Genomic DNA, 12,742 nt, shown 5'->3' with positions numbered 1-12,742 from the left:
ATTTTATAGTTGGAAGATATAAGATGCAGTCTTTGTCTAGGAACAGTCAAGTGCAGTATAGGGATCATAATAGAAGCAAACACTGAATACTTTCCATGCACCAAGTGCTGGAAAGATAAAGGAATAAGAACAGTTTCCTTTGTCTTCAAGGAGCTCGCAAAACAGTTTAATGGACAGAGGGTGAGTAAATGAGCCCTGTTTGATGATGGTGTTTTCCATATAATACAGTGACTTTTTGTCTCATGTGCTTTTTAAAATCCAGTTGAATTAAGGTCTTAAGACACGATTTATGTGGCAACCTAAATGACAAAATTGACTTGAGAGATGAGTGAAATGTTTATGTTGTGTTAACAGATGAAGGATAGTTGGTATTACTGAATCTACCAGGTATTGTATTAGTTTGAAGAAACTTTTATCCTTTCCTTCAATAATTGTGTTATAGTCTGTAATTTTGCCTGAAATAAAACTGATACTTTAGTCATAAATCTTAAATGGATCCTACTTTCTCTAGCTGTTTATTGAATTAGATACAAAGTCCATGCTCTAACGTTTGTAGTCTTTCAGATCATGTTCCTAGCGTGTTTTCAGTCTTATCCCCCCACTGCAGCTGCAGATATGTTATGTTCTAGCTAGACTGGTCCTCAACATGCCCTGTACTTCTCTGCCTTCATGGAAGATTTTTGCTCTAGTTTCTTTCATCTGAAATATGCCAGCCTCTGGCCCTTCCTCTAGTTTCTGCCTGCTGGAATAATATTTGTTATTTTTTCAATCAGTCATTTAACAAATATTGCGATACTGTTCCTATGGACTTGGATACACCAAAGAACATTATGGCATTCATATTCAGTTGAGGGAGGCATGTTGTAAATGTATGTCTACTAGTGATAAGTAGAAGAAAAATGTGAAGAAAAATGAAGTGTAGGGTAAGGAGTACAGAGAATGATAGGGGTGCTCTTTTTGATTTAACAGGACATTCTGTTAAATCTTTAGCTCTGCAGAAAGTGGCAAATAGGGAGGTGAGGGCAGAAGCAAGGAGACTAAGTAATCTTTTATAATTCAGGCAAGAAATGATGGTGGCTTGAACTAAGGTGAGAAGTAGTCTAATTTTGGATATATTCCTAAGATGGAGATCACAGGATTTCCTGATGGATTGGATGTGGAATTTGAGAGAAGGAGAAGTCAAATATGATGCTGAGATTTTTGTTCTGAACAACTAGAATGATGGAGTTGCTGTTAGCCAAGATGGGAAATGCTTTGGGAAGGGCTGGTTCTGATGGAGAGATCAGGAATTTTGGTTTTGATATGTTAAATGTGACTATTTTAAAACCTCATAGAACCTGTTGTCTAGTGAAAGAGGCTTCTGTTAAATACACAGATATGGTATATAGTTACATTAAGGACAAGAACCAGGGTATCTTGAGAAAGAATGACAGGAAACCAATTTAAATGGATGCTTAATGGGAGCTTCTCTGGGAAAACGACTTGTAGGATGAATAGTAATTAGGGGAAGAATGAGAGGAAGATCATTCCAAGCTGGAGGAATTGGCATAAGTAAAGGCTGGAAATATTCAGTGGAGGTATTCAACAAATTGAGACTGTGGCTGAAATAGAGAGAACAAGACTGAGGTGCAGAGTGAGAAATAGACAGGCCACATCATGGAGGTCCTTGTGTGTCTTATGAGTTTTATCCTTAGTAAAACGGCAGTGTCATGATTTAATCTGCGTTTTAGGATGAATAGTCTAGCCATTTTGTAGCAGGAGTGGAAACAGGGAACACTACTTGTAGGCTATTGTGATGGACAAAGATGGTGGTGGTGGCTTGAATTAGGATGGTGATGGAGAGAACAGAATGGATTTGAGATAAATTTTGGAAGTGGAGTACATAGGAAGATGCTGAAGAAAGAGTTCTGTGAGATGACGGGGGCATCTTAGTAGGATCACTGGTTGATAGTGGTGCCTTTTATGAGAAGGAGGAGGAGCAGTGTTCAGGCTTTGACTTGTTGAGTGTGAGATGACCGAGAGTCAAGTGGACATTTCTAATAGAAAGTTGGATGTACAGACCCATTGCTTGGAAAGAAGTCTCAGGAGGGTAGGGAAATTTGGGACGTGTGTGTGTGTGTACATACTTTATTTGTTTATGTGGTATTTAAAGTGTGTGAGATCATTCTGTGAGTGAGTGAAGAGTAGGAAAAATGCTCAGGACCAAATTCTTGGGAGCTCACAACACTGAAGGTTTGTGTAATAAAGAATCTGGAAAAGGGGAAGTAGGAGGAGTTGCAATCAAGCAGTAGTGGGAAGAGGAAGACTATAAGAGCAAGGTACCAAGGAAACTAGAAATTTTTAAGGAGGGAGTGATTGGTTGTGTCAAGTAAAAGATGAGTGTTCTACTTGCTTTATCAGCCTGAAAGTCATGGGTAACCTTAGTAGTAACAGCTTTGGTGGCGAGGTGGTGGGGGGAAGCTATAATAGAGCTAGAAGAGGGAAGAGGAAGTGGGTTCAGTGAGTAAGTAAAGCCAAACTTGAACAAGAACTTTGGCTGTGTCAAAGAGACAGGTGGGTAGGTAGAAGGATACACATCAAGGGAAGGGCTTTTTAAAAAAGTTCAACTGTAAGAGCTATAATGTAGGAAGGAAAACTTACAACATCATCTTGGAGATGAAAATAGTTCTTGTGAGAATCATGTTAATTCACTGACTGAGATGCCTTTTTACTACAAGGAAGATCTGATTTGTAGATGTTAAAGAACAGATGCTTAATCTCACTGACTTAATTTTTCTGTTGCATTTTCCAAATGCACGAGATAGAAATGTAGAAGAGTATTTCATACTTAACTGAACTAATATAAATATTTATGAAGTGCTTTCTATGTGCCAGGCACCACTGTTCACTGCATTACGTATATTAACTCATTTGATTCTTCTTCAATAAAATATTTGCTGAAAGAATATATAGAAGCTTTTTTTTTTTTTTTTCCCTGTTCCCTTTAACAGGGTTGATTCCAGAGGAGACTGGGGGGTAAAGAAGAAATAAAAAATCACATTACTGGGGAAAAGCAGATGCCTATTAAATTCACAGAAATCTTCATATAGAGAATCCAGAGAAATAGGCTGAGAGTATAGTGCACATCACTGGGCTCAGTTCATATTTGCAGTTTTGATTTAGTACCTCAAAATCATTGTTACTTTAGATTGAAATGAACAGTTACCTTTTTTTCCTGGCAAAATAAAAAATTGCAGGGAGAGTCCTTGGCTGTGTTCTGGCCCTGAGTTTGTGGTTTAACAGCCGCTGGGAGGAAGAGTTGCTGTCATTGTCCTGATGACTCAGCAGGGACCCCATGCTAGATTGTAGTGTTGCCTTAATGTTGCTTGCAAAAGTTCTTTCTATCCTGTGTAATATTTGAGATTCCAGATCCCAAAATCAGAGTCAGGGAGTGATTGTTGACTTGAAGTATCATTTGTATTCCCTCTGTAGGCACTGAAATGGTCTACTTCAGAGTTGAAGATCATTAGGATTAATATTTCAAGTAAGGTAACTGAAGTGTCATTTGGAAGACTGGTTCTTTGTGTTACTTTGCTGCTACAGGGTAGTGGTTAAGAGCATAGGCTCTGAAGCCAGGTAGACTGTTTTAATCTTAGTTCTACCTTTCTGCCTGAGTGTCTCCACTGGGTAACAGTATTTACTTCTTGGATTTTGTGAAAATTAAGAGTTAATATAAGAAAAGCATTTAGTGTCTGATACAGTTTGCTTTGGGAATGCTGAGTTAAGACTGCCTATGGTTATTTTATATGTTTAACGTATATGGTTGCAACCACCAGGATGTTACTATGAGAAGCATCTGCCAATCTGTCATAGGTGGGGAATTTTCTATTCTTTATCAGAAGACCAGGTTTAGTACAAAAAAAGTCTAAGGTTAGTTCTGAACTTATTCCTGAATTTAACTTCAGTGAACCATGATCCTGTTGACACTTATTAGGTAATCAAAGGACAGTCATGTTGGACTCTGCCATCTTAGAACATCTGCCTCAGCAGCTCTTTCTGGACTTGGAGCTAAAGCTGAGAGTCTGTTATCAAGAGTGTTTTCTTATTTTTTTATTTCTTCTTTTTCTTTTCTTTTTGTGACAGCATAAAAGAAATAGAGATATCTATAACATATAGGATCTAGTGGTTCTGCAGAATTATGTTATAATTATGGATCTTTCTGTATATGTGTGTGTGTATATATATGTGTGTCTGTGTGTTAGTTGCTCAGTCGTGTCTGACTCTTTGTGACCCCATGGACAGTAGCCTGCCAGGCTCCTCTGTCCATGGAATTCTCCAGGCAAGAATATTGGAGTGGGTTGCCATTTCCTTCTCCAGAGGATCTTCCAGACTGAGGGATCAAACCCCAGTTTCATGCATTGCAGGCAGATTCTTTACCATCTGAGCCCCCAGAATATCCAATATATATATATGTGTGTGTGTGTGTGTGTATTTTTTTCCATTTAGCTCCCTGTGCTACTAAATTTCACTCTTCCTTGATTTTTATGGTAAACTTTGGCATGACTGTAATTGGTAGATAATGTAAGGATCATAAAGTGACTTTGAAATACCTCATTTTATAATGTTATAAGTTTCTTGAAACTACTTGTTTTATTCCTATGCAAGATGGAGTACACTGGTACATGAAAATGAACAGTAGGTTTTTGTTTTCCTGTTAAAGTCAGAATAATAGTCATAAGATAATAGATAGCATTGAGTGCTTGCTGTGGTTCATGCACAGTGTGCCAAGCCCTTTAACTGTGTTAGGTAATTTAATCCTCATTTAAACTCAGAAATAAGTACCATCAATACTGTTTAACACATGAGGTTTAGGTCATTTCTTGTGTATGGTCCCAGGGCTGGTAAGTAGCAGTACTGGAATTTGTACCAGGGTCTTTGTGATTCAGAGAGGCTGCGTCTTAACCACTAAGAGCTTTTTTATTTGTTTGTATTCTTTTTCTCTATTTGAAACTTGAATTTTTAACTGAGTTTTGTTTTCACTATTCACTATTTTCAGTCACCCTGAAAAATAAAAAAGAAAGAACTCAGAGAATGTTTAAGAATATTTCTAAAACACTAACCCATGGACTTAAATGGTTTTTAAATGAGTTTGGTGCTTCCAGTTCTCTTGGTTAAATTTGAAGGAAGCTGTAAATTTTGCATTACTTCATTTCTTTGCATTTTGGGAGCCTGGTTAATTAGTATTTTTTAAAGTACTTTAAGGGTTTATTTATAAACTTGTTGAGGAACTTGAACATCACATATTTGATTTTAGGATTGTTTTCCAATTTAAAAGTTTCAAACAGTCCCAAGTTTAACAAAAATCACATACTAAATTGTTAGTTTTCCTGTTCTTTTTATTTTTTAACCTCTCCCTTCAGAGGAGCCTGCACTAATCTTTGCATTGTTGATAGAAAAAAAGCAAGGAAGTTTCTTTTTGTGGAGAGAGGAAATGGCTGTTAGTTAGGACTTTATCCATATTAGGTATAAACTAAATATAGATGTGTAATCCAGGAGTGAAGTCATATCTATAAAGTTTCTTAAGCAGAGCTAATGACATCAGTTAGTGCTTTTGGATCTGGGTTTTTTTCTTTAAATTTTTGTTGTTGTTGGACTTTTGGTTCACTAAAACGTTACCAAACTGATTAGTTCTATGATCTGCCTTCCATGTCCCTTGAATTTTAAAATAAGGAATCCTTTCTTTAAGCAAACATAAATAAAAAAATTCTGGTTTGTGTGTAAGGAATAGTTGCTTATGCTTTTTTTTTTTGGCTGCACCACACAGCTTGCTGGACCTCTGTTCCCTGACCAAGGATTGAACCCTGGTAGTGAAAACCCAAAATCCTAACCACTAGGTCACCAGGGAACTCCTGCTTATGCCTCTTTGAGGGGAGGTAATAGATATGTTAGTGTCTTGACCCTATTGTTATTTTCCTATCTCTGTGGTTTTTTTCTTTTTTAAACTCAGTTGTACCCTTAAGTCTTCTTTACACATATTTGTACTACACGGCTAGACTCGTGTTGTCTTGTGTAAGAAATGTGTTTTACTTAGCATCTTGGTTTAAGTCAGATCTTAGTGTGGTCAAGTGGTAACAGGATTCTTCTGATTAGTTGGTTAGTACAAATACTGTAGCAGAACAGAATGAAGGAATAAATTTCCTGTTTCTGGGCAAAAGCACAAATGAGGACTTTTAAAAGACCCCCAAAGAATTCTTATAAATGTCAGCTCTTATGCTTCTTCTCAGAGCCCTTTGCAAGCATGCCAACACATTCAGGCATATTGTCATTATAAATATTTTAAAATACAAACTAACTGTAAAAAAGTTTATCTTAACATGCCTCAAGGGTTTTAGTTCATGAAACCAGTGCCCTCCAAGGTTTAATTTGAAATAGCTTGTGAATCCGTCTCTGACCTTGTTACTCCTTCAGTGAAGCTAATCCTTTCTGCTATCTGTCTGGAGCACTTTGTGTATTTGCATATTCTGTCACTCATTGAATCATTTTTCTTCATATCTTTGTTCCAGTTAGAATGTGAATTCCATGAGATCAGGGATCAAGGATTATTTTCTTCATCTTTTGTATCTCCTGACACAAATCTTGTTACACAGGAGATAACTCATTAATTCAGTAAATATCTATTAATGTTTTGGGACAAATTGTTACGTGTAGTCTGGGGATGGAAGCATATAAGAGAGTATGAAGCCTATTTCTGGTATTGTATTCCAAATTACCTCATAGTAAAATACCAGAAATAAAAATAGTGTTCAGTTATTGAACTTGAGACTTGTAATTTGGGTTTTATGACTAAGCTGTTCACTAGACAGATAGCTGTTATTCTAAACTTAATAATAGATTGGTTTAGAGAGTGAGAATCTTCAAATTATACAACTGGAAGATCAGGTTTAGGTTGTTTTCATCTGTAAATCAGGTGTGGTTTCTTAGAAATGATGACCACTTTAGCTCAGATTTATGTTATGTACCCAAAGTAGACTTAGTCTTGAGTATTTAGGCCCAGACAGAAAGTTGAGACCTGAGATTTCAAAATCAGGTCCAGATAATTAAATTTTCATAATTGGAAGCAGTTTATTAGAAAACAGATATAAATGGAGCCAATAAAATGTCTCAGTGATAATGGGGGCCGTTTGCCAGAGAAGTGAAAAATATTTCAGGAGTAACTTATTTGACCAGAAAGAATATATTGTATTTTTCAGATAAACTACCTGAAACATAATGGGAAGCTTTTGTTGTATCTAAAAAAATAAAAGATATAGAACTATTTTAAGTTCTGTAGAACTTAGTTCTATAGTTCTTGTACTATAGTACAAGAAAGAACTATAGTACAAAAAGAACTATATTGTCTTTATAGTATTCAAGGCACCCATGCATTAAAATGGTAAGTAACTTTTCACACCTGCAATATGTTGTTGAATATATAGTTTTAAAAGAAAAACTTATTTTGTAATATATTTTAATGAAAAATCTAAACATAGATAATCCAAAATAAAATACCAGAGAAAGATTAATTCATTCGTATGTTTATTGTATGCCAATATTGTATATTAAAATATTCTATAGCATTTTTATGACTGCAGTTTTGCATTGCTCATTATCACTATTAATCCTCTGTTCCTAGTCATTTAGAGGTCCAAAATTAGCTATTAAACAATACTATAGTGTAATGAACACTTGAAAAGGTGCTCAACATCTCTAGTAATTAGAGAAATGCACATCAGAACTACAGTGAGGTATCACTTCACACTGGTCAGGATGGCTATCATCAAAAAAATCTCCAAATAATAATTGCTGGACAGGGTGTGGGGAAAAGGGAACCCTTGTACACTGTTGGGACTGTAAATTGGTATAGCCACTATGGAAAAACAGTGTGGAGTTTCCTTAAAAAACTAAGACTCCATCTACCATATGATCCACCAATCCTACTCCTGGGCATATATCTGCAAAAGATGAAAATTCTAATTTGAAAAGATACATGCACCCCTAATAGCACTCTTTACGCTGGCCAAGACATGGGGGCAACCTAAATGTCCAGTGACAGGTAAATGGATAAAGAAGATGTGGTACATATGTACAGTGGAATATTACTCAGCCATATAAAAGAATGGAATATTGCCATTTTTAGCATGGATGGACCTAGAGATTATCATACTAAGTGAAGTAAGTTAGAGAAAGACAAATATGTTATCACTTTATGTAAAATCTAAAAAATAGAATCAATGAATCTATCTATGAAGCAGAAACAGATTCATAGACATAGAAAACAAATTTATAGTTACCAAAGGGGAAAGGGAAGGGTGGAGTATGGAATAAACATATGTACACTACTGTATGTAGAATAGTTAAGCAACAAGGATTTACTGTATAGCAAAGGGAACTATGGTCTTCCCTGGTGGTTCAGATCGTAGAGAATCTGCCTGTAATGCAGGAGACCTGGGTTCGATCTCTGGGTCGGGAAGATCCTCTGGAGAAGGAAATGGCAACCCACTCCAGTATTCTTGCCTGGGAAACCTCATGGACCAAAGAGCCTGGCGGGCTATAGTCTGTGGTGTTGCAAGAGTTGACACGACTTAGTGACTAAAATCACCATCATCACAGGGAACTGTATTCAATATCTTGTAATAACTTGTAATAGAAAATAATCTGAAATATACATCCATAACTGAATTACTTTGCTGTGTACCTTGAAAAGTGAAAGTCACTTCATCGTGTCCGACTCTTTGTGACCCCATGGGCTGTAGCCCACCAGGCTCCTCTGTCCATGGAATTCTCCAGGCAAGAATGCTGGAGTGGGTTGCTATTTCCTTCTCCGGGGGGTGTATACCTTAAACTAACACAAAATTGGAAATCAGCTGTATTTCAATTTTAAAAAAAGGCAAAAATAAATAAATAGATCAAGAAAAAAAATACCCCGTGCTGTAATGTGTATCTTTATAGCCAATTTTCTGTGCATAACCGTATCATGTAATTGTTTTTAAAGACCCTCATCTATCTCACTTATCCTCTGAATTCTTCGTTTTCCTTTATTTATGTAAGATGTGATCTCTTAGGTTCTTTGTGCTCAGTTGTGTCCAACTCTTTGCCACCCCATGGACTGTAGCCCACCAGGCTCCTCTGTCCATGGAATTTTCCAGGTAAGAATACTGGAGTGGGTTGCCATTTCCTACTCCAGGGTAGATTCTTTAGAAAGGAGGAAATTTTTGACTCGACCGCTGAATGCTTGATGGAATTTCTAGTTAAAATTGCTGGGTCTGGGAACATGTTGGTAAAGAGAAGTAGCTCTTACCCACTCTAGTTAGGCGGCTGCCGCAAGCACAGCTGGGGAGGGAGAGGTGTTTTTTCACACGTAATTGTTTTCTTCCTCTCCTAGGGTTCTTTCTGTATATTTTTTAACTCCCTTTAGGGATTTTGACTTGCATTAGAATTTCACTCATCCCTCTAACGTATTTGTCTTCAGCTGATAAGCAGAGGAGCGCTTTGACAGTTAGTGAATTTATCTTTGGTTAGAAGACGTTAAAAGAACAAGGCTTAGGCAGTGACAAAGTTTGAGATACATTTTATGTATGTGACCAAAATGAGAATATGTAATTGTAAAGGGGATATGTTTCTTTTTAGAAATAATATAATCATGCCTTAATATAATAAACATTAACTAGTTTTCTGTGTTCCTGAAATTAACTCATTTAAATGTCAAACATTCAAATTCTATATAGTTTTATCCGAAAGTGTCTTGATTCACCTCCATTTTAAGATATTTTTCCTGGATATAAGGTTTGGGGCTGATGTTTGTTGTTTTTGTTGTTACTGTTTTTATTTCAGTATTGTAAAAATGTAATTCTGTGTTTTATGGCCTCCATTATTTCTGATGAGAATTCAGATGTCATTCAAATCATTATTCCTTTGTTTGCAGTGTGTGTGTGTTTATTCTGGTTCCTGTTAGGATTTTCTTTCTTTTTTTTCAATTTCTAGCATTTTAATTATGATTTACCTAGGTGTGGCTTTCTTTATGTTACTTCTACTTGATGTTAAACTTCTTGAATCTGCAAATTTGTCTTAATTTGGGAAAACTGTCTGTTATTTCTTGTAATTTTTTTGCCTCATTCTTTCCTCTCCTTCTGAGGTTCTAATTAAACATATAGACCTTTTGATATTTTCATAGGTCTTTGATGTTCTCTTAGTTTTTTTTCCACTTGTTTTCTTCAGTTCTTCAGATTGAGTAGTTTCTTGCATCTGTCTTCACATTCATAGATTCTTTTCTCTCTATTCTACTGTTAAACCCATCTTGTGGTTTTTAAAATTTTTCAGATACTGTATGTTTTAGTTCTAGAATTTACAGTTCATTCTTTTTTTGTGGTCTTCTTTCTCTACTGAGACTTTTCTACCTTTCTTTATCATGAGCTTATTTTCATTTGTCTTTGAACATAGTTACAATAACTGCTTCAGAAATTCTTGTCTAGGGACTTTCCTGGAGGTCCAGTGTCTAAGACTTCATGCTCCCAATGCAGAGGGCCTGGGTGCGATCCCTGATCAGAGAACTAGATCTTGCAGCCCACAGCTAAAGATTCCACATGCTGCAATGAAAATCAAAGATACCGCATGCTGCATCTAAGACTCGGTGCAGCCAAATAAATAATATTTTTTAAAAAAATCTTGTCTGTAAAATGCAGCATCTGGGACAGTTGACCATGTGTCTCCTTGATTATTTTTCCTCTTGAGAACGGTTCGTGTTTTCCATGTTTTTATAGGGAATCATTTGGATTGTATTCTGGATATTGTGAATAATAAATTGTAGAAAATTTGGATTTTGTTATATTCTTCTGAAGAGTATTTTTTTTTTTCTTCTTTTTTTTTTCAGGCTAGTAGTTTACTCGGCTGAACTCAAATGTCTCTTGAAGTGAAGGCAGCTCATATTTCAATTCAGTTCTTTTAGCTGTCCTACTTGGAATCTGCCCTATGCATGTGTATGCCAGGGATCAGCCAGAGATCTACACAGAGTTTTGTGCAGATTTTAAGACTCCCTTCCTTTAGTTCTCTTTTTTGTGATGTTCGACGTTATTTTCCATTGGTGATGGTTTCCCTGAATCTCTGAACTCTGTTCTTCAGTTCTTCAAGCCAGCAGGACTGTGAATTGTTCATTGAAATTTTAGCTGCCCTGCATAGCACAAGGTTAAAAGATAAAAATTGGAGAAACTTGTCCGGTGCATTTTCTTCCTAGGTATCAGCTCCCCTCCAGCATTTGTTGCATTTGTTCATTCTGCAGTGTAGTTCACCCCAAGTGGCCGTTTTTGTCTAGATGTTATCATTGTTATGGGTGCAGAGGGTTGATCTTATGGGAACTACTGGGCCGTACTAAATGCCTCAGATTGTTTTTTTAAAGCTAACTTTGTAATTTTGGAATAGTTTTAGATTATAGAAAATTTGCAAAAATAGTGTAGAGTTCTAATTGTTTGGTTTTTTTTTTAACTTATTTTCTTTGTCATTGCGCTGGGTCTTCCTGGCTGTGCACAGCCTTTCTGTAGTTGTGGTGGGGGCGGGGGGCACCACTGTCTAGTTGTGGTGCACGGGCTTCTCATTGCAGTGACTTCTCTTGTTGTGGAGCATGGGCTCTAGGCAGGTGGGCTTCAGTAGCTGTGGCACAGCTACAGTTGCCCCAGGGCCTGTGGAATCTTCTTGGAGCATGGATCAAACCCATGCCCCCTGCACTGGCAGGTGGATTCCTATCCACTGCACCACCAGGGAAGTCTAAAATTGATTTTAAATGAAAATATTTCTAAAATATGTTAATACTTCCTGGACTTCTTAAAATGCTGAGTTTAACTGTCAATTAATGTCAGCATTCTGAATACAAATTCAGAAATGCAATGATGGCCTCAGAAACTGTTGAGCTATGTGGACTATTTTTGCCTTTCTGCTAAAGGGCCTCAGCTATTGTGCTTTTTGAATCTCCTGTGTGTGTGTGTACATATCATGGTTGCGTGTGTGTTTATGTGTGTGTTTTCTATTTCTTCCTTTGCCAGCTGAACTCTATTGATGCAGCCCATTTCCTTTAATTTTCTATTGTAATCTTTTGTGGCTTGGGTAAGCCAGATAAACAAACTCATTAAAGTTTGTTTGAAATAAGAGTAAATAATCTGAGTTTCACTGTTGAGTTGATGCATCAGGTACATGACCTTAGTACATGGTCTCGGTGACAGACATTAGTGTTTGTTGTTCACAGGCTGACTATCTGGCCATGTGCTGTCTGGTATGATAGCCACTAGCCCTATGTGGTTGTTAAGTGCTTGTTCGAATTGAGATGTACTCTAAATATAAAATACACACCAGATTTCAGAGATTTAGTACAAAGAAAATAAGCTAACAACTCTGTTGATTACATGTTCAGATGATACTAATAATATTCTAGATATATTGGATAGAATAAAATATTATTTAAATTAATTTCACTTTTTTTTCTTTTCAAAATATGGCTGCTGGAAAATTTTAAATAACATTTCTAGATCATCTTGTCATGGTTGTGGTTCAGGTAATTTAACTTACTTGATAGTAATGTCATGTGTAAGATGGTGGTTGTACCGTACAGATCATGAGACTAAGCAGGTGCCATTCCAGGTTTTCTTTATCTTGGTGTTAGAAACTGTAGAAGTGGTTAATAGCATAAACTTAAAGTTCAAACTTCAGTTCTGCCACTCCTCAGGTGTATGACCTATGGCAG

At 36.5% G+C, this 12,742-nt stretch overlaps 1 protein-coding gene and 1 long non-coding RNA gene across 3 annotated transcripts in view; both read left to right on the top strand.

Annotated features, from left to right (window-relative positions):
- Positions 1–12,742, top strand: part of CLIC4 (chloride intracellular channel 4) — a 77,744-nt gene that overhangs the window by 9,180 nt on the left and 55,822 nt on the right. The window lies entirely within an intron of this gene.
- Positions 5,454–8,920, top strand: LOC145543833 (uncharacterized). The gene is made up of 2 exons (XR_014081086.1): positions 5,454–8,480; positions 8,821–8,920. It is a non-coding gene; the product is annotated as an uncharacterized LOC145543833 (long non-coding RNA).

This window comes from Giraffa tippelskirchi, chromosome 3 (genome assembly GCF_054371585.1).
Source record: "Giraffa tippelskirchi isolate mGirTip1 chromosome 3, T2T-mGirTip1v1.2.pri, whole genome shotgun sequence".
Taxonomy (NCBI): domain Eukaryota; kingdom Metazoa; phylum Chordata; class Mammalia; order Artiodactyla; family Giraffidae; genus Giraffa; species Giraffa tippelskirchi.
Note: the sequence above shows the minus strand (reverse complement) of the source record. Positions and strands in the feature narration are given on the sequence as shown.